The 18,288-nt window shown below is 38.0% G+C and overlaps 1 protein-coding gene, 2 non-coding genes and 1 pseudogene across 5 annotated transcripts in view; all 4 read left to right on the top strand.

Annotated features, from left to right (window-relative positions):
• LOC127947410 (glutamic acid-rich protein-like) overlaps positions 1–18,288 on the top strand; it is a 255,412-nt gene that overhangs the window by 41,303 nt on the left and 195,821 nt on the right. The gene's annotated exons all lie outside the window — the stretch shown is intronic.
• LOC127947562 (5S ribosomal RNA) lies at positions 8,650–8,768 on the top strand. Its single transcript, XR_008151360.1, has one exon. It is a non-coding gene; the product is annotated as a 5S ribosomal RNA (ribosomal RNA).
• On the top strand, positions 9,136–9,254 carry LOC127948295 (5S ribosomal RNA). The gene has a single exon (XR_008152038.1). It is a non-coding gene; the product is annotated as a 5S ribosomal RNA (ribosomal RNA).
• Positions 12,045–12,153, top strand: LOC127947789 (uncharacterized; annotated as a pseudogene).

The raw sequence follows: 18,288 nt of genomic DNA, 5'->3' as shown, positions 1-18,288 counted from the left end.
CAAATTATATAATAATTTTGCAAAAGAAAAAAAAAAAAAGAGTCAATGCCCAATCTCTGAATCTTAGCAGGCTTAGGTCTGGTTAGTACTTGGATGAGAGACCGGCTAGGAATACCAGGTGCTTTAAGCTTTTGGGTTTTCTTACCTACTTATATAATGTACTGCCGATTAGATTGGCTGATCTCTAAATAGCCCTCTCTTTGCGGCAGTCTTCGCTTACGGCCATACCAACCTGGTTATGCTCTGAGTTGGTGCGATCCAGGAAGTGTGAGGTGGCAGTTTGGGAGGGAAAGGCTCTCCCCTAGTTTGGTTTTATTGTGTTTTATTTTGATAATTACTTTCAATTTATAAGTTAAATTTATTTTTTGTTTAAACCTCAGACAGTTTTACTGTCTGTGGTTTTATTTTTTTCAAAATGACGGATATTACAGTTACTGAACCGGAACGGATATTAGACCAAGAGACTGAGGACAACGACTACACTGAAAGAAACAAAGAAATGGACAACGGAAAGGATAAAGATGACAAAGAAACATGGTCAATGGTTGCCACAAGGAGAAAGAAGAATGGAATGGATGCAAGGAGTAAAGGAACAGAAGAGCTATATACAAGTCAAGGTAAACAAACAAGAGATTATACTGATGGAAGACAAGAAGCAGTCCAAAGAAATGAGACAATGAAAAAGATAAAAAGCCAATCGAAATATCAGAGAGATTACAAAAAAGAAGCAACGCAAACAATGACTGTTAATGATCCAGAAAAAAAAAATATCTGTGATGATGATAATAAAGGCTGTGGAAGAGAAAACTGGTTTTGGAAAGCTGTATGGACTGAGGAAAAAAAGTAATGTTGACTATGAACTAACCATGGAGAATGAGATGGATTGTGAAAAGCTAATAGATGGATTACTGATTGATGGACAGTTTTGTGAGATCAAAAAACTATATAAAACTGAAAGAATGGTCTCTTTTTTGCTTTTGCCAAACTACATAAAAGATGATGAAATCATTCAAAAACTGGTGGATTGGGGAGTAAATCCTATTCTCCCGTTAAGAAGGAGATATTATCCTGGCACCACTGTTGCGGATGGAACAAGGTTTTTAAGAGTAAAATTCCCACAGGAAATTGTGACTCTGCCATACAATGTGAGATTTGACACAGAGGAGGGACCAACATACTTCAGAGTAATTCATGATGGCCAGCTAAAGACTTGCAGAATATGTACAAGCACAGAGCATGAAAAAAAGGACTGTCCTCAATATACCTGCAGAGAATGTCTGGAACAGGGGCATTTTGCGCGGGACTGCCAAGCACTGCGGTGCCAAAGCTGTGAAAAGACATGGATGAGGTGTACGTGTGGATCTGAAGAGGAGGACAATGCAGAAATGGAGATAGAGGTGCAGGAGCACATGGGGGAGACAAGCAGAAATAGAAGGAAAGATGAAATACAGGAGGTGAATGGGATTTCTGATGATTTAAGGAAGCAAGGAAAGGAGGACTCCACGAGGAGAGAGGATAACGCAGATAAAGAAATTGAAGTGCATACAATGGAGACTGAGATACAACAAACAATTGCTAATGATGGACAAATGAAAGAAAAGGAATGTGCAACAACGAGTGAAATTGCAGCTGGTTGGAATAAAGAGGAGGTATGCGATGAGGAAACTGATGAAATTAACCTTGAACTTGAAAGCAGAACATTGGGCATTATGAACAGAAGACGTAAAATGATAAGAGTACCGCAAATAAATATTAAACAAGTATTAAAGAAATAAAAGTTAAGAAGAGAAGACAGAACAAGGCTAATTGAAGATAAAGTAGATCTAAATTCCTAGATATTAAGAGAGACCACATATGGATGATGGGTTGTTTGGGTTTGTGTTTTTTATTTTATTTCATTATGAGTAATTTATGTTTGGTCTCACTTAATGTTAGAGGGTTGTCATCTAAACTGAATTTTAAAAATATAATTAATTTAACAAAACAAAATGGAATTGTATGTATACAACAATATGTAATATATCTGTAGAAGGACACAATGTGACAGTATCAAATAGATGGTGTAACTTGGATATGGGAGAAATTTGAATGATTGTTATTGTTTTTGTGATTGTCTCTTTTGTTTGTCATGGTTCTCTGGAAAATGTGTACAATGTTTTTAATGTAATATTTTAAGTTTGTAAATAAAATTAAAAAAAAAAAAAAAAAAAAAAAATGCTATGCCCGATCTCGTCTGATCTCGGAAGCTAAGCAGGTTTGGGCCTGGGAATACCAGGTGCTGTAAGCTTTTTGGAAATGTTTCACTTAGTATATAATCATTTTGCCAAAAAATAGAGTCAATGCCCGATCTCTGAATATTAGCAGGTTTGGGCCTGGTTAGTAAATGGATGGGAGACTGCCTGGGAATACCAGGTGCTTTAAACTTTTTGGAAAATTTCACAAATTATATAATAATCTTGCAAAAAAAAAAAAAGAGTCAATGCCCAATCTATGAATCTTAGCAGGCTTAGGTCTGGTTAGTACTGTTACGACCCTATAGTTTTTGTGTTTTGGTTTGTGTGTGTCTGCCCAGGTTGCTGCTGATTGGTTCCTGCAGACTCATTGCTGTTGCACTCTGATTGGTCTTCGCCCCTTTAAAAGAGATGACAGCATTTCCTTTGGGGGGGAGGGGGGGCGGCCATTTTGTGAACCATGCTGTTTGTACGGTGCTTGTGTTGTTTTACCCCCATTTGTTGGATATTCCTCTGAGCTTGATGTTTCTTTGTAAATCTTATATTGAATATTGTAAATAGTTTTGGGAAAGTAGGGAGTTAGACACCACCTTTTGTTTTTGTAATGTTTGGGTCTCTGTTTTTGGATTAGGTAGTTAGGTTAAGAGAATTGTATTTTTGTTTTTTTATTTTTAATTTTGGATAGGTAATTTAGGGGGATTAATATTTAGAACATTTTGTTTATTATTTTGGCACTGTCAGCTCCTGAAAGTGAACTCCCAAATAAAATTCAAAAGAAGTTTATGGTTCACGCTTGTTTTTTCCCATGTTACGCTCTACCCCTAGACGGGGCGTAACATGGAAATTGGGGGCTCGTCCATTCTTGCTAAATTGGTAGCTTGTCTATTCCAGTGGAAAGTAGTTAGTCATTTAGTTGTTCTGTTGTGGTTTCTCTTTGACTGTGATTTTTCTTTTGGTAAGGGAGGAGTTACGGTGATTAGTATGTCATCCAAATTTGAACTAGATAAATTTACGATCGCGCCGACAGTAGAACAATTGGAAAAATGTTGTAAAGATGATTTGTTAGTTATAGCAGATTTCTATGATATAGTTGTATCTCGAAATGCGTTAAAGAAAGAGATTAAGGCGGTACTGCACATGGAGCTTGAAAAACAGAACATTTTACCTAGTGAGAGTGTGGTTACAGGTGTTGCAATAACTTCGCAATCTGAAGATTTGGAAACTGCGGAGGCAGAATTCAAGTCCCAGGAGGCAGCTGGCATAGATCCTGTTGATCCGTCTCTGGTAAAAGACCCCTTACTGGCCATCCGGTTGAAAGAACTGGAAGTGGAGCTAAGCCGAAGCCAATACCAAAGTCAGCTGTTGCATGTCCGAGCTGTAGAGCTTGAGACACAACGAGATGTCCGAGTGAAAGAGCTGGAGCTCGAATTGAAGTTTGGGCAGGCTAAGCAGTTACAATCTCCAGTGTTACGGGGAAATACTCCTGTGCAGACGCCGGTAATCACTTCTCCTTCCCTTCCTGCAACATTGCCTGTGTCTAAGGTAAGTCCTGACACTGATGTTGATATTAGTAAACAAATTTCATTAGTCCCTACGTTTAGAGAACGGGAAGTTGACACATATTTCACTGTGTTCGAGCGCATTGCAGCCACGTTAAAGTGGCCAAAAAATATTTGGCCTTTATTGTTGCAGTGTAAACTTGTTGGGAAGGCGCAAGAGGTTTGTTCGGCATTGACACTTGAGCAAAGCATGAACTATGATTCGGTTAAAGTGGCTGTATTAAGAGCATACGAACTTGTTCCAGAAGCGTACCGTCAAAAATTTAGGGCTCATTTGAAAAACACCAGTCAAACATTTGTCGAATTTGCACGTGAGAAGACTACATTGTTTGAGAAATGGTGTGTAGCGAGCAAAGTCACTACGTTTGAGCAGTTAAAGGAATTAATTTTGATGGAAGAGTTCAAAAACTGCGTTTCAGAAAAAGTGGTAGTTTATCTCAACGAACAAAAAGTTTCATCTTTAACTGAAGCTTCGGTTTTGGCGTATGAATTTGTGCTTACGCACAAGGTTGCTTTTCAGTCCCAACGTTTGTCACATCGCACTGTTGTGAATAGCAACTATAGTTCTAAGAGAGCAGATGCTGTTTCCCTAGATAATCACACAAATGATTTATCATTGATGTCAAGAGAATGTTTTTATTGCCATGACAAAGGACATTTGATTGCTGTTTGTCCTACATTACAGCGGAAAAGCCAGAGGAAGGCTCAGAATGCGTCAAAGTCTGTAGCTTTTGTTTGCCCTCATCCTCCTGACTCATTACCCTCTATTGATCCTACCTTTGAACCTTTTATTTGTGAAGGTGAAGTGTCATTGTCTGAATCAGATTCAAATTCTAGAACCGTACGTATTCTTCGAGATACTGGGGCTGCACAAACCTTCATCTTGGCAGATGTTACTCCCATTTTCAGCACAGTCTAGTTGTAACTCAGAAGTTCGAGTTCAAGGAATAGAACTTGGGGTTGTAAGAGTTCCTTTGCATACTGTGTACTTGCGTTCAGACATTGTGACTGGTTCAGTTAAAATGGCTGTACGTAATGAGCTACCAGTAAGGGGTATAGCTCTAATTCTTGGAAATGATTTGGCTGGAAGTAAAGTTGTTTGTCTTCCTGAAGTTACTGAAGTCCCTAGTGTACCTCAGAATGATGTGTTAAATCAAAAATTTCCAAGTGTATTTTATTCGTGTGTTGTTACTCGTGCACAGGCGCGTAAATTCGACAAGGAGATTGGTCTCTCTGATTCATTCATGAATTTAAATGTTGGTGGCACTGAAGACACAAATGTGGAAGCTTGTAGGCCTATACAAAATTTAAAGCTGGAACCAAAATTTGATTTCCCATTTGACAAGAGACAGTTGATGGAGGCACAAAATGCTGATGATACTTTGAAGTCATGTTTTTCTGTTGCGGTTGACAAAGCTGAGATAGCTGACCACACAATAGCGTATTTTATTGACGATGGAGTGCTAATGCGTAAGTGGAGACCTGAGAGCTTAAAGCAAGATTGGAGCTCTGTGTTCCAGGTAGTCCTTCCGAAGTCATATCGAGAACATGTACTGAGTGTGGGGCATGACCATGAGATGTCCGGACATTTGGGTATTAAGAAGACCTACCATAACCTTCTTAAACATTTTTTCTGGCCCGGAATGAAGTCTGCTGTTACCCAGTATTGTCGATCGTGCTATGAGTGTCAAGTTGCTGGAAAACCAAACCAAGTTATTCCTCCAGCTCCCTTGAAACCCATTCCTGTAATGAGTGAACCATTTGAGAAACTAGTTATTGATTGTGTTGGTCCTTTGCCAAGAACTAAATCTGGTCACTCATATCTGTTAACGCTGATGTGTTCTGCTACTAGGTTCCCTGAAGCCATTCCCTTACGTTCACTAAAGACTCCGATCATCGTGAAAGCCATAGTGAAGTTCTGTACAACATTTGGTCTTCCAAAATTCATTCAATCCGATCAAGGATCCAACTTTATGTCAAGGCTTTTCCGTAAGGTAATGAAAGAGTTGAGTATTAAACACTGTACATCTAGTGCTTATCATCCACAGTCCCAAGGTGTCCTCGAAAGATTTCACCAAACTCTTAAAACTATGATAAGAACTTACTGTCTCCAACATGATAAAGATTGGGATGAGCAGATTTCTCTTCTGTTGTTTGCTGTTCGTAACACCACTCAGGAATCCCTTGGTTTTGCTCCGGCTGAGTTGGTCTTCGGACATACCCTTCGTGGTCCATTAAAATTGTTGCAAGAGCAATTACTTTCTGGAGGTCTGCCAGGGTTTTCTTCTATGAGTGTCCTAGATCATGTAAGCTCATTTCGTGAACGCTTGCATTCTATGTGGAAGTTAGCACAACAGTCCTTGTCAGCTTCCCAAACCCGAATGAAGGGGACATTTGATAAAAAGACTGTTCAACGCTCATTTTAAATAGGCGATCAAGTTCTTGTGTTGCTACCTTTGCCTGGCTCTGCACTACAGGCAAAGTTCACCGGACCATATGTGATTGAAGAGAAGTTGAATGATACTGATTATGTAGTACAAACCCCTGAGCGGAAAAGAAAGACTCGTGTTTGTCACATAAACATGCTCAAGTTGTATGTTTCTCGTTCTAATTCTAAAAACTCCATCAGTGTTCCTGTAACTTCTGTGACTCCAGTTGTAGTAGCCTCTGTAAATGTAGCTTCTTCTGATTATTCTCCAAGTATGGATGATCTTCGGTTAGGAAGTGCCTGTCTTTCTGGTGCACGCCTTCAAAATTCTGAAGCTTTAGTAACCCTCGATTCTAAGCTCTCTCATTTATCTAGATCAGCTCGAAGTGAAATTGTGCAGTTGGTTGAGAAGTATTCACCGCTTTTCTCAGATGTACCTACTGTGACTCATGTGCTAATGCATGATATGCATGACCATCGACCCATTAAACAAAATGCTTACCGTGTAAACCCTGTGAAACGTGAAATCATGAAGAAGGAAACTCAGTATTTGATTGAAAATGGTTTGGCTGTACCCAGCTGTAGTCCGTGGTGTTCTCCGTGTGTTGGTCCCAAAAGCTGATGGAACCTCACGTTTCTGTACTGATTACCGAAAGGTTAATCAACTAACCAAGGCAGATTCCTATCCTCTTCCCAGGATAGATGATTGCATTGATCGCATTGGCAGCGCTAAGTTTGTAACTAAGCTAGATCTACTCAAGGGGTATTGGCAGGTGCCGCTGACTGAACGTGCTTCGGAGATTTCAGCATTTGCTACCCCTGACGCTTTCCTTCAGTATAAGGTCTTGGCTTTTGGGCTCAAAAACGCTCCAGCGACCTTTCAACGTCTAATGAATTGTGTCTTGGCTAATGTACAGAACTGTGAAGCATACTTGGATGATGTGGTCTGCTACTCGAATACTTGGAATGATCATTTGAAAACTCTAGAAGAAGTGTTTACCAGATTTCAAGATGCCAATCTAACACTTAATCTAACAAAATGTGAGTTTTGTCATGCTACCATTACTTATTTAGGCAAAGAAGTTGGTCATGGTACTGTTCGCCCTGTGGAAGCCAAAGTGCAAGCCATTGTTGATTTTCCTGTACCTAAATCAAAAAGAGATCTTAGACGATTTCTTGGGATGGCCGGGTACTATCGGAGTTTTTGTTGTGAAACCCCTCACAGATATCCTTCGCAAAGATGCCAATTTCCAGTGGAATGAGAACTGTCATTGTGCATTTGTTTCTTTGAAGAGTCTGTTATGTAGTTCTCCTGTTTTAGCTGCTCCTGAATTCAGTCGACCTTTCAAACTTGAAGTGGATGCCAGTGGAAACGGTGCGGGTGCTGTCCTATTACAAGAAGACGACCAAGGAGTTGACCATCCCGTATGTTACTACTCTAAAAAGTTTAATCGTCATCAAGTAAACTATAGTACCATTGAAAAGGAAGCCCTAGCTCTTTTATTTGCTCTACAGCATTTTGAAGTATATATCGGTTCTAGTCCACAACCCATTGCTGTATACACTGACCATAATCCCCTCGTTTTTCTTCAAAGAATGTGTAACAAAAACCAGAGACTCATGCGTTGGTCACTCATCTGTCAGAGCTGTAATTTGCAAATCAATTACAAGAAGGGTGCTGACAACGTGATAGCAGATTCTCTGTCTAGGTGTTAATTGTAAACTATGTAAAACATGTTTACTCTTATATGTGGGGGTGTTACGACCCTATAGTTTTTGTGTTTTGGTTTGTGTGTGTCTGCCCAGGTTGCTGCTGATTGGTTCCTGCAGACTCATTGCTGTTGCACTCTGATTGGTCTTCGCCCCTTTAAAAGAGATGACAGCATTTCCTTTGGGGGGGGGGGGGGCGGCCATTTTGTGAACCATGCTGTTTGTACGGTGCTTGTGTTGTTTTACCCCCATTTGTTGGATATTCCTCTGAGCTTGATGTTTCTTTGTAAATCTTATATTGAATATTGTAAATAGTTTTGGGAAAGTAGGGAGTTAGACACCACCTTTTGTTTTTGTAATGTTTGGGTCTCTGTTTTTGGATTAGGTAGTTAGGTTAAGAGAATTGTATTTTTGTTTTTTTATTTTTAATTTTGGATAGGTAATTTAGAGGGATTAATATTTAGAACATTTTGTTTATTATTTTGGCACTGTCAGCTCCTGAAAGTGAACTCCCAAATAAAATTCAAAAGAAGTTTATGGTTCACGCTTGTTTTTTCCCATGTTACGCTCTACCCCTAGACGGGGCGTTACAGTACTTGGATGAGAGACCGGCTAGGAATACCAGGTGCTTTAAGCTTTTGTTTTTTTTTACCTACTTATATAATGTACTGGCGATTAGATTGGCTGATCTCTAAATAGCCCTCTCTTTGCGGCAGTCTTCGCTTACGGCCATACCAACCTGGCTATGCCCGATCTCGTCTGATCTCGGAAGCTAAGCAGGTTTGGGCCTGGTTAGTACTTGGATTGAAGACTGCCTGGGAATACCAGGTGCTGTAAGCTTTTTGGAAATTTTTCACTTAGTATATAATAATTTTGCCAAAAAATAGAGTCAATGCCCGATCTCTGAATATTAGCAGGTTTGGGACTGGTTAGTACATGGATGGGAGACTGCCTGGGAATACCAGGTGCTTTAAACTTTTTGGAAAATTTCACAAATTATATAATAATCTTGCAAAAAAAATAATAATAATAGAGTCAATGCCCAATCTCTGAATCTTAGCAGGCTTAGGTCTGGTTAGTACATGGATGGGAGACTGCCTGGGAATACCAGGTGCTTTAAGCTTTTGGGTTTTCTTACCTACTTATATAATGTACTGGCGATTAGATTGGCTGATCTCTAAATAGCCCTCTCTTTGCGGTAGTCTTCGCTTACGGCCATACCAACCTGGCTATGCCCGATCTTGTCTGATCTCGGAAGCTAAGCAGGTTTGGGCCTGGTTAGTACTTGGATGGGAGACCGCCTGGGAATACCAGGTGTTGTAAGCTTTTTGGAAATTTTTCACTAAGTATATATTAATTTTGCCAAAAAATAGAGTCAATGCCGGTCTCTGAATATTAGCAGGTTTGGGTCTAGTTAGTACATGGATGGGAGACTGCCTGGGAATACCAGGTGCTTTAAACTTTTTGGAAAATTTTCACTTAGTATATAATAATTTTGCCAAAAAATAGAGTCAATGCCCGATCTCTGAATATTAGCAGGTTTGGGTCTGGTTAGTACATGGATGGGAGACTGCCTGGGAATACCAGGTGCTTTAAAGTTTTTGGAAAATTAAACAAATTATATAATAATCTTGCCAAAAAAAAAAGAGTCAATGCCCAATCTCTGAATCTTAGCAGGCTTAGGTCTGGTTAGTACTTGGATGAGAGACCGGCTAGGAATACCAGGTGCTTTAAGCTTTTGGGTTTTCTTACCTACTTATATAATGTACTGGCGATTAGATTGGCTGATCTCTAAATAGCCCTCTCTTTGCGGCAGTCTTCGCTTACGGCCATACCAACCTGGTTATGCTCTGAGTTGGTACGATCCAGGAAGTGTGAGGTGGCAGTTTGGGAGGGAAAGGCTCTCCCCTAGTTTGGTTTTATTGTGTTTTATTTTGATAATTACTTTCAATTTATAAGTTAAATTTATTTTTTGTTTAAACCTCAGACAGTTTTACTGTCTGGGGTTTTATTTTTTTCAAAATGACGGATATTACAGTTACTGAACCGGAACGGATATTAGACCAAGAGACTGAGGACAACGACTACACTGAAAGAAACAAAGAAATGGACAACGGAAAGGATAAAGATGACAAAGAAACATGAGCAATGGTTGCCACAAGGAGAAAGAAGAATGTAATGGATGCAAGGAGTAAAGGAACAGAAGAGCTATATACAAGTCAAGGTAAACAAACAAGAGATTATACTGATGGAAGACAAGAAGCAGTCCAAAGAAATGAGACAATGAAAAAGATAAAAAGCCAATCGAAATATCAGAGAGACTACAAAAAAAAGCAACGCAAACAATGACTGTTAATGATCCAGAAAAAAAAAAATAATAATATCTGTGATGATGATAATAAAGGCTGTGGAAGAGAAAACTGGTTTTGGAAAGCTGTATGGACTGAGGAAAAAAAGTAATGTTGACTATGAACTAACCATGGAGAATGAGATGGATTGTGAAAAGCTAATAGATGGATTACTGATTGATTGACAGTTTTGTGAGATCAAAAAACTATATAAAACTGAAAGAATGGTCTCTTTTTTGCTTTTGCCAAACTACATAAAAGATGATGAAATCATTCAAAAACTGGTGGATTGGGGAGTAAATCCTATTCTCCCGTTAAGAAGGAGATATTATCCTGGCACCACTGTTGCGGATGGAACAAGGTTTTTAAGAGTAAAATTCCCACAGGAAATTGTGACTCTGCCATACAATGTGAGATTTGACACAGAGGAGGGACCAACATACTTCAGAGTAATTCATGATGGCCAGCTAAAGACTTGCAGAATATTTACAAGCACAGAGCATGAAAAAAAGGACTGTCCTCAATATACCTGCAGAGAATGTCTGGAACAGGGGCATTTTGCGCGGGACTGCCAAGCCCTGCGGTGCCAAAGCTGTGAAAAGACATGGATGAGGTGTACGTGTGGATCTGAAGAGGAGGACAATGCAGAAATGGAGATAGAGGTGCAGGAGCACATGGAGGAGACAAGCAGAAATAGAAGGAAAGATGAAATACAGGAGGTGAATGGGATTTCTGATGATTTAAGGAAGCAAGGAAAGGAGGACTCCACGAGGAGAGAGGATAACGCAGATAAAGAAATTGAAGTGCATACAATGGAGACTGAGATACAACAAACAATTGCTAATGATGGACAAATGAAAGAAAAGGAATGTGCAACAACGAGTGAAATTGCAGCTGGTTGGAATAAAGAGGAGGTAAGCGATGAGGAAACTGATGAAATTAACCTTGAACTTGAAAGCAGAACATTGGGCATTATGAACAGAAGACGTAAAATGATAAGAGTACCGCAAATAAATATTAAACAAGTATTAAAGAAATAAAAGTTAAGAAGAGAAGACAGAACAAGGCTAATTGAAGATAAAGTAGATCTAAATTCCTAGATATTAAGAGAGACCACATATGGATGATGGGTTGTTTGGGTTTGTGTTTTTTATTTTATTTCATTATGAGTAATTTATGTTTGGTCTCACTTAATGTTAGAGGGTTGTCATCTAAACTGAAGTTTAAAAATATAATTAATTTAACAAAACAAAATGGAATTGTATGTATACAACAATATGTAATATATCTGTAGAAGGACACAATGTGACAGTATCAAATAGATGGTGTAACTTGGATATGGGAGAAATTTGAATGATTGTTATTGTTTTTGTGATTGTCTCTTGTTTGTCATGGTTCTGTGGAAAATGTGTACAATGTTTTTAATGTAATATTTTAAGTTTGTAAAAAAAAAAAAAAAAAAAAAAAAAAAAAAAGGCTATGCCCGATCTCGTCTGATCTCGGAAGCTAAGCAGGTTTGGGCCTGGGAATACCAGGTGCTGTAAGCTTTTTGGAAATGTTTCACTTAGTATATAATAATTTTGCCAAAAAATAGAGTCAGTGCCCAATCTCTGAATCTTAGCAGGCTTAGGTCTGGTTAGTACATGGATGGGAGACTGCCTGGGAATACCAGGTGCTTTAAGCTTTTGGGTTTTCTTACCTACTTATATAATGTACTGGCGATTAGATTGGCTGATCTCTAAATAGCCCTCTCTTTGCGGTAGTCTTCGCTTACGGCCATACCAACCTGGCTATGCCCGATCTCGGAAGCTAAGCAGGTTTGGGCCTGGTTGGTACTTGGATGGGAGACCGCCTGGGAATACCAGGTGCTGTAAGCTTTTTGGAAATTTTTCACTTAGTATATAATAATTTTGCCAAAAAAAATAGAGTCAATGCCGGTCTCTGAATATTAGCAGGTTTGGGTCTGGTTAGTACATGGATGGGAGACTGCCTGGGAATACCAGGTGCTTTAAACTTTTTGGAAAATTTTCACTTAGTATATAATAATTTTGCCAAAAAATAGAGTCAATGCCCGATTTCTGAATATTAGCAGGTTTGGGCCTGGTTAGTACATGGATGGGAGACTGCCTGGGAATACCAGGTGCTTTAAACTTTTTGGAAAATTTCACAAATTATATAATAATTTTGCCAAAAAAAAAAAAAAAAAAGAGTCAATGCCCAATCTCTGAATCTTAGCAGGCTTAGGTCTGGTTAGTACTTGGATGAGAGACCGGCTAGGAATACCAGGTGTTTTAAGCTTTTGGGTTTTCTTTCCTACTTATATAATGTACTGGCGATTAGATTGGCTGATCTCTAAATAGCCCTCTCTTTGCGGCAGTCTTCGCTTACGGCCATACCAACCTGAGGGCACTAGAGAGCTAGTGAGAAACAGGAAGTGTGTTGGCTATAGGGAGGTGAGAAAGGCTCACCCAAACTTTTGATTTTTTTTTTTTTTGCGTTGTTTTTGTTCAAGATAAGTGTTTTTGTTTCTAGTTTTTTGTGTTATTTTTGTTATTTGTCCTCCCAACAGCTTTGCTGTTTGGGAGGGATCGTTTTAGTTTTGTGTTTTTTGTTAAAATGGACGGATTAACGGCTACAGACATGGATTTGGCAAAACAGACAAGGCAGCTAACTGAAAATGGACTGGATCAAAGACAACGAGAAAAGGATTACCCAGAAAGGCGAATGAAACGGATCTATACCAAGGAAGCAACGGTAGTGATTGATTTGATGGAGGTACAAGATGGGAGAGCAGAGGACATTATAGAAGCATTGAAAGACAAGATCGAAGTGACTAGCATACTAGCGGTAAGACCAAAAATGATGAAACAATATGAAATTACATAGGAAAAACAGGAAGATATTGAGAAACTGGAAGAAGGATTGATGATTAAAGGAAAGACTTGTGAAATTAAAAAGTTGAACAATAAGGATTTTGCTGTATCTTTCATGCATCTGCCTGCTTACTTGGAGGATGACGATATTTTAAAGAAGCTGGAGGGATGGGGGGTGACTCCTATCTCACAGATCAAAAGGAGATTCTACCCGGGCACCCGCATTGAGGATGGAACGAGATTCCTGAGAGTACGGTTTCCAAAAGAGGTGGCTTCCCTGCCCTACAGCACGAGAATGGAGACGGAAGAAGGACCTCAGTATTTCAGGGTGATACATAGCCAGCAGGTGAGAACCTGTAGGTTATGTATGAGCCCTGAACACATGATGAAGGACTGTCCTGACTTCAAATGCTATAAGTGCTCGGAAAGGGGACATTTCGCGAGGGACTGTAATGCGGTGAGGTGCCCGGACTGCAGGCTTGTGTTAAACAAGTGCGAGTGCTGGTTCGGAGAACAACATCAGGAGGAAGAGCAGAGGTGTGGGCAGATGCATGTGGAAGCCGGTGAAGAGGAGCTACACGAAAACACGGAAGGGACACCAAGAGAGGATACCACAAGCACGGACGTTGAAGAGGAAAGTGAAAGGACTGGATCAACGCAGTGCAGTGAGGAAACGGGGTCACTGATGGAAATAACTGATACTTTACAGATTCAACTGGAAAAGACAGAGGATCAGGAGTGGGTCAGCGAGGATGGGAGAATGGACAAAGACAGTGAATGCATCGACGATGCCGGCACTACAGGAATCAATAAAAGAAGAAGACAAACTAAGGTAACACCAAATTTAGAGAAAGCCAAAAGAAAAGTATTAAAACAAGGATGTGATGAAAAACAAGACAGTGGGGAAATGGTAAAGGAAGGAGAGTGAATGAACTGACAAAATGGGGATTTTATGGCTTTTATTTTATTTTATGGTGCTGAAAATTGTGACTTTTAATGCTAGAGGATTAATGAATGTTTATAAATTTGAAAAGGTGAAGGAATTGTGTCGAAATGAAGATGTGATTTTATTGCAAGAGACAAACTGGAAAGAGAATGTTATGGAGGATATTAGAAAAAGATGGGAAGGGGAGTTACTTGTTAACAATGAAGAGGAAAAAATGGGAGGAGGAGTGGCGGTTTTAATAAGAAAAGACAGAGGTATAAAGACAAAACTTATATATAATGATAAAAAAGGAAAATGTATGGTGGTAGAAATCGAAATGGAAGAAGACAAATTTGTTCTAGTGAACGTGCACGCTCCCAATGGAGAAAAATAAAATAAAATATACTTTAATGTTTTAGCTGATGTAATTGAAAAATGGGGGAAGGTGGTGATTGCAGGGGATTTTAACACTGTTTTTAGTAAAATGGATATGGCAAATGGGATGGTTTTTAAATCGGATGGGGGTAGAAAAGAATTAAGGTCAGTGATGGAAGAGAAAAATATGATTGATGTGTGGCGGGAAAGAAATGGAAAAAAGAAGGAATTTTCAAGAAGACAGTTGGTGGGGAATTTTATGTGCCAAACCAGAATAGACTATTTTTTAAGTACCAGAAATCTTGAATGTTTCATTGATGGAATATTTTACAAAGAAACGACCTTAAGCGATCACAAAATGGTTTTAATGACGATGGATTTTAAAAGACAAACAAAGGGACCTGGGGTGTGGATTTTAAACACTGAGGTTTTAAAGAATGAAAGTTTTAAAAAAGAGATTGAAATGATATTAGAGGGGAGGAAAAAAGACCTGATGTATATGGAAGACAAAAGGCAATGGTGGGAAAATGTTAAGTATGATATTAAGAAATATTCTATGAACTACTGTAATTTATTACAAAAGGTTAAAAGAACCAAGGAGAGAGAAATAAGGAGAACTCTAAAAGAGGAGTTAAATAAAAACCAAGTAGATGTGCAAAAAGTAATTGAAATAGAAAATACGTTGAGAAAAATAGAAGAGGAGAAATGCAAGGGGGCAATGTTGAGAAGCAAAGCAAAATATACGGTGGAAGGGGAAAAATGTAACAGATTCTTTTTTAATCTTGAGAAAAGCAGGGGGAGAGCAGAAACAATTAAAGAACTTAAAAGTAGCAATGGAATGGTGGTCTCAGATACAGAGGGGATTTTAAAAGAAGTTAAATCATTTTATGAGGAACTTTTTAAGTCTGAGGGGGGAGATGAGGAAAAAAGGAATATTTTGTTGCAACAGATAACAAGGAAAGTTGGCGAACAGGATAAAAAAATATGTGAAAGGGAAATAGAAACTGAAGAGATCATACATGCCATAAATCAATTAAGAGTGAGGAAAAGCCCCGGAGTAGATGGTATTGGAAGTGAGTTTTACAAAGTTTTTAAAGAAAAAGTAAGCGTGATTTTAAATGAAATTTTTGAAGAAGTTTTTAAAAAAGAAAGAGTAAGCCCAAGAATGGGGCTAGGATTAATGAAAATAATATACAAGAAAAAAGGAGACAAAACTGAGCTGAAAAATTTTAGACCCATTACAATGCTAAACACTGATTTTAAAATTTTAGCCAAGGTCTTAGCAAACAGATTAAAAAATGTCATGCCAAATATAATAGAAACAAACCAGGCGTATGGAGTAAAGGCGAGAGATATAGCAGATGTTACTAGCAGCATTAGAGATATAGCAGGGTATATAAAAGAAAAAGGCAAAAGTGCTTATGTTATTAGTATGGATTTTGAAAAGGCTTTTGACAGAGTTGAACATGGCTTTTTATTTGCAGTTTTAAAGGAATTTGGGTTTGGGAATAATTTTATTAAATGGATTTCGGTTTTATACAGGGATATTTTTACAAAAGTAAAATGCAATGGTTTTTTAACTCAACCTTTTAAAGTTTTAAGATCCATAAGACAGGGGTGTCCATTGTCGGCGCAGTTGTACTCATTGGTAGCAGAACCTTTAGGGCTTTTAATAAATAGAGAAAAAAGAATAAATGGAATACAAATGGAAGAGGGAGAAGAATTAAAGACAATATTTCAATATGCTGATGACACGACAATTGTGGTTGAAAATGTAGAAAGTGTTAAAAGAGTGATGGAGAAAACAAAACTGTATTGTGAGGGTTCGGGTGCAAAGATAAATGAAGAAAAAACTGTATACATGAAATATGGAAGGGCGGAGGTTCTTACAGGGGTCTGTAAGTTTACAGAGGTGCAAGAAATAAAGATTTTAGGAATAATTGTAGCAAAGAATGAAAAGGAGGCTACGGACAGTATGTGGGAAGAGACGGTGGGAGGGATGGAAAGAAGACTGATTTTCTGGAGAAGCAGGTTTTTAAGTTTAAAAGGGAAAATTTTAGTTGTAAACATGCTAATGTTATCTAGAATGTGGTATACATTACATGTGATGCATTGCCAGACTGGGTTTTTAAGAGAATAAAGAAATGTGTTTTAGAATTTTTATGGGACAAAAAGCCTCCAAGAATTGCATATTTTACACTGATTGGGAAACCGGGGGAGGGAGGGATGGGTTTGGTGGATGTAGAACAAAAAATGAAAAGCATGAGAGTAAAGGTGGTAAGAAAATATTTGGATGATACGAACAGAGCAGAGTGGAAGAGATTGATGGCTCTTTATTTAAATAAATGTGGGAATTTTAATTTGGGGGAAAATGTTTTATGGATGAAGCTTAAGAATTGGATGATGGAGGGGATCCCACCATTTTACAAAGAGGTTTTAAGCGCTTGGAGGCTTTTTTTAACAGAGGTGGATTTTAATCCGGAGGGGAGAGAAATGATTTTAAATCAACCTCTGTTTTTAAATGGGAAAATAAAGATGCAAGAGTATGATATCTATTTTAAGAAGTGGTTGCAAGCAGGGTTTGTAAAGGTGAGGGATGTTTTATGGGAATTTAAAGAGGGATTTTTACCACTTCAAGTGATCATAGATGCAATGGATGAGGAGAAGGAGGACTTTAATGTAAATGTTTTAAAAAGACAATATGAACAAGTAAAAAAAGCAATCCCAGGAAAATGGCTGGAAGAAATTATTAAGGAGGGAGAAAAAGAAAATAAAATGAGCGTGTTTCTAAAATGTAAAGACAATATGGTGAATTTTAATTTGGGTTCTGTTAAAATGTTTTATGGGTTTTTTATAAATAGAGTTTTTAAAAAACCTCTTGCCAATCAGTTATGGATAAGGCATTTTAATGAAATTGAAGAGGAAGATATATGGAAGAACATGACATGGAAATGGTTGGATGTGGATTTACAAAGTTTTGATTATTTTATTAGACAAAATGTGATTTTTACTGAAATGAGATTGTGTGCAATGCAGAAAGAAACTAATGCCCAATGCAGAGTTTGTAAAAAAGAAGATGAAGGAATTTTACATTTGTTTTTATTCTGTGAGAAGTTGAACCCATTTTTTAAGGAATTAAAGGAAATAATCAAAGACTTAAGAGATAATGAGGGGGACTATAACTGGAATACATTTTTTATGTTGGGAATGGCAGAGAATACAGCAAACAAGAAACTAATTAATTTGTTTTTAATTTTGGCCAAAAAAGCAATATGGAAAAGAAGGAATATAGTCAAAAACAGAGATTTTATTGCTAACCTATGGTTGATTTTTAAACAGTTGGTTGAAGATTATGTAAAAATGCTGTACAGTTATTTTAAACTGGAAAACAAGATGGGGGATTTTTATGGAATTTTTACGAAGGAGGTTACATATATTTTAAAACAAAAGCACTTTTATATGCCAAGAGAAGATTAAAGAATTCGATGAATTTGTGAATTTAGATGTTTTTGGTTTTTAGTGTTATGCATATTTTGGAAAAAATATTTTGTGAAATGCTTTTGTTTTTATGAAAATTTCCCTGTAACAGCTTTAAAGTCTTGTACACAACTTGTATTTTGACTGTGAATAAAAAAAAAAAAAAGCTAAAAAAAAAAGATATGCCCGATCTCGTCTGATCTCGGAAGTTAAGCAGGTTTGGGCCTGGTTAGTACTTGGATGGGAGACCGCCTGGGAATACCAGGTTCTGTAAGCTTTTTGGAAATATTTCACTTAGTATATAATAATTTTGCCAAAAAATAGAGTCATTGCCGGTCTCTGAATATTAGCAGGTTTGGGTC

This window comes from Carassius gibelio, chromosome A25 (genome assembly GCF_023724105.1).
Source record: "Carassius gibelio isolate Cgi1373 ecotype wild population from Czech Republic chromosome A25, carGib1.2-hapl.c, whole genome shotgun sequence".
Classification (NCBI taxonomy): Eukaryota; Metazoa; Chordata; class Actinopteri; order Cypriniformes; family Cyprinidae; genus Carassius; species Carassius gibelio.
This window is presented reverse-complemented; position numbering and strand designations above follow the sequence as displayed.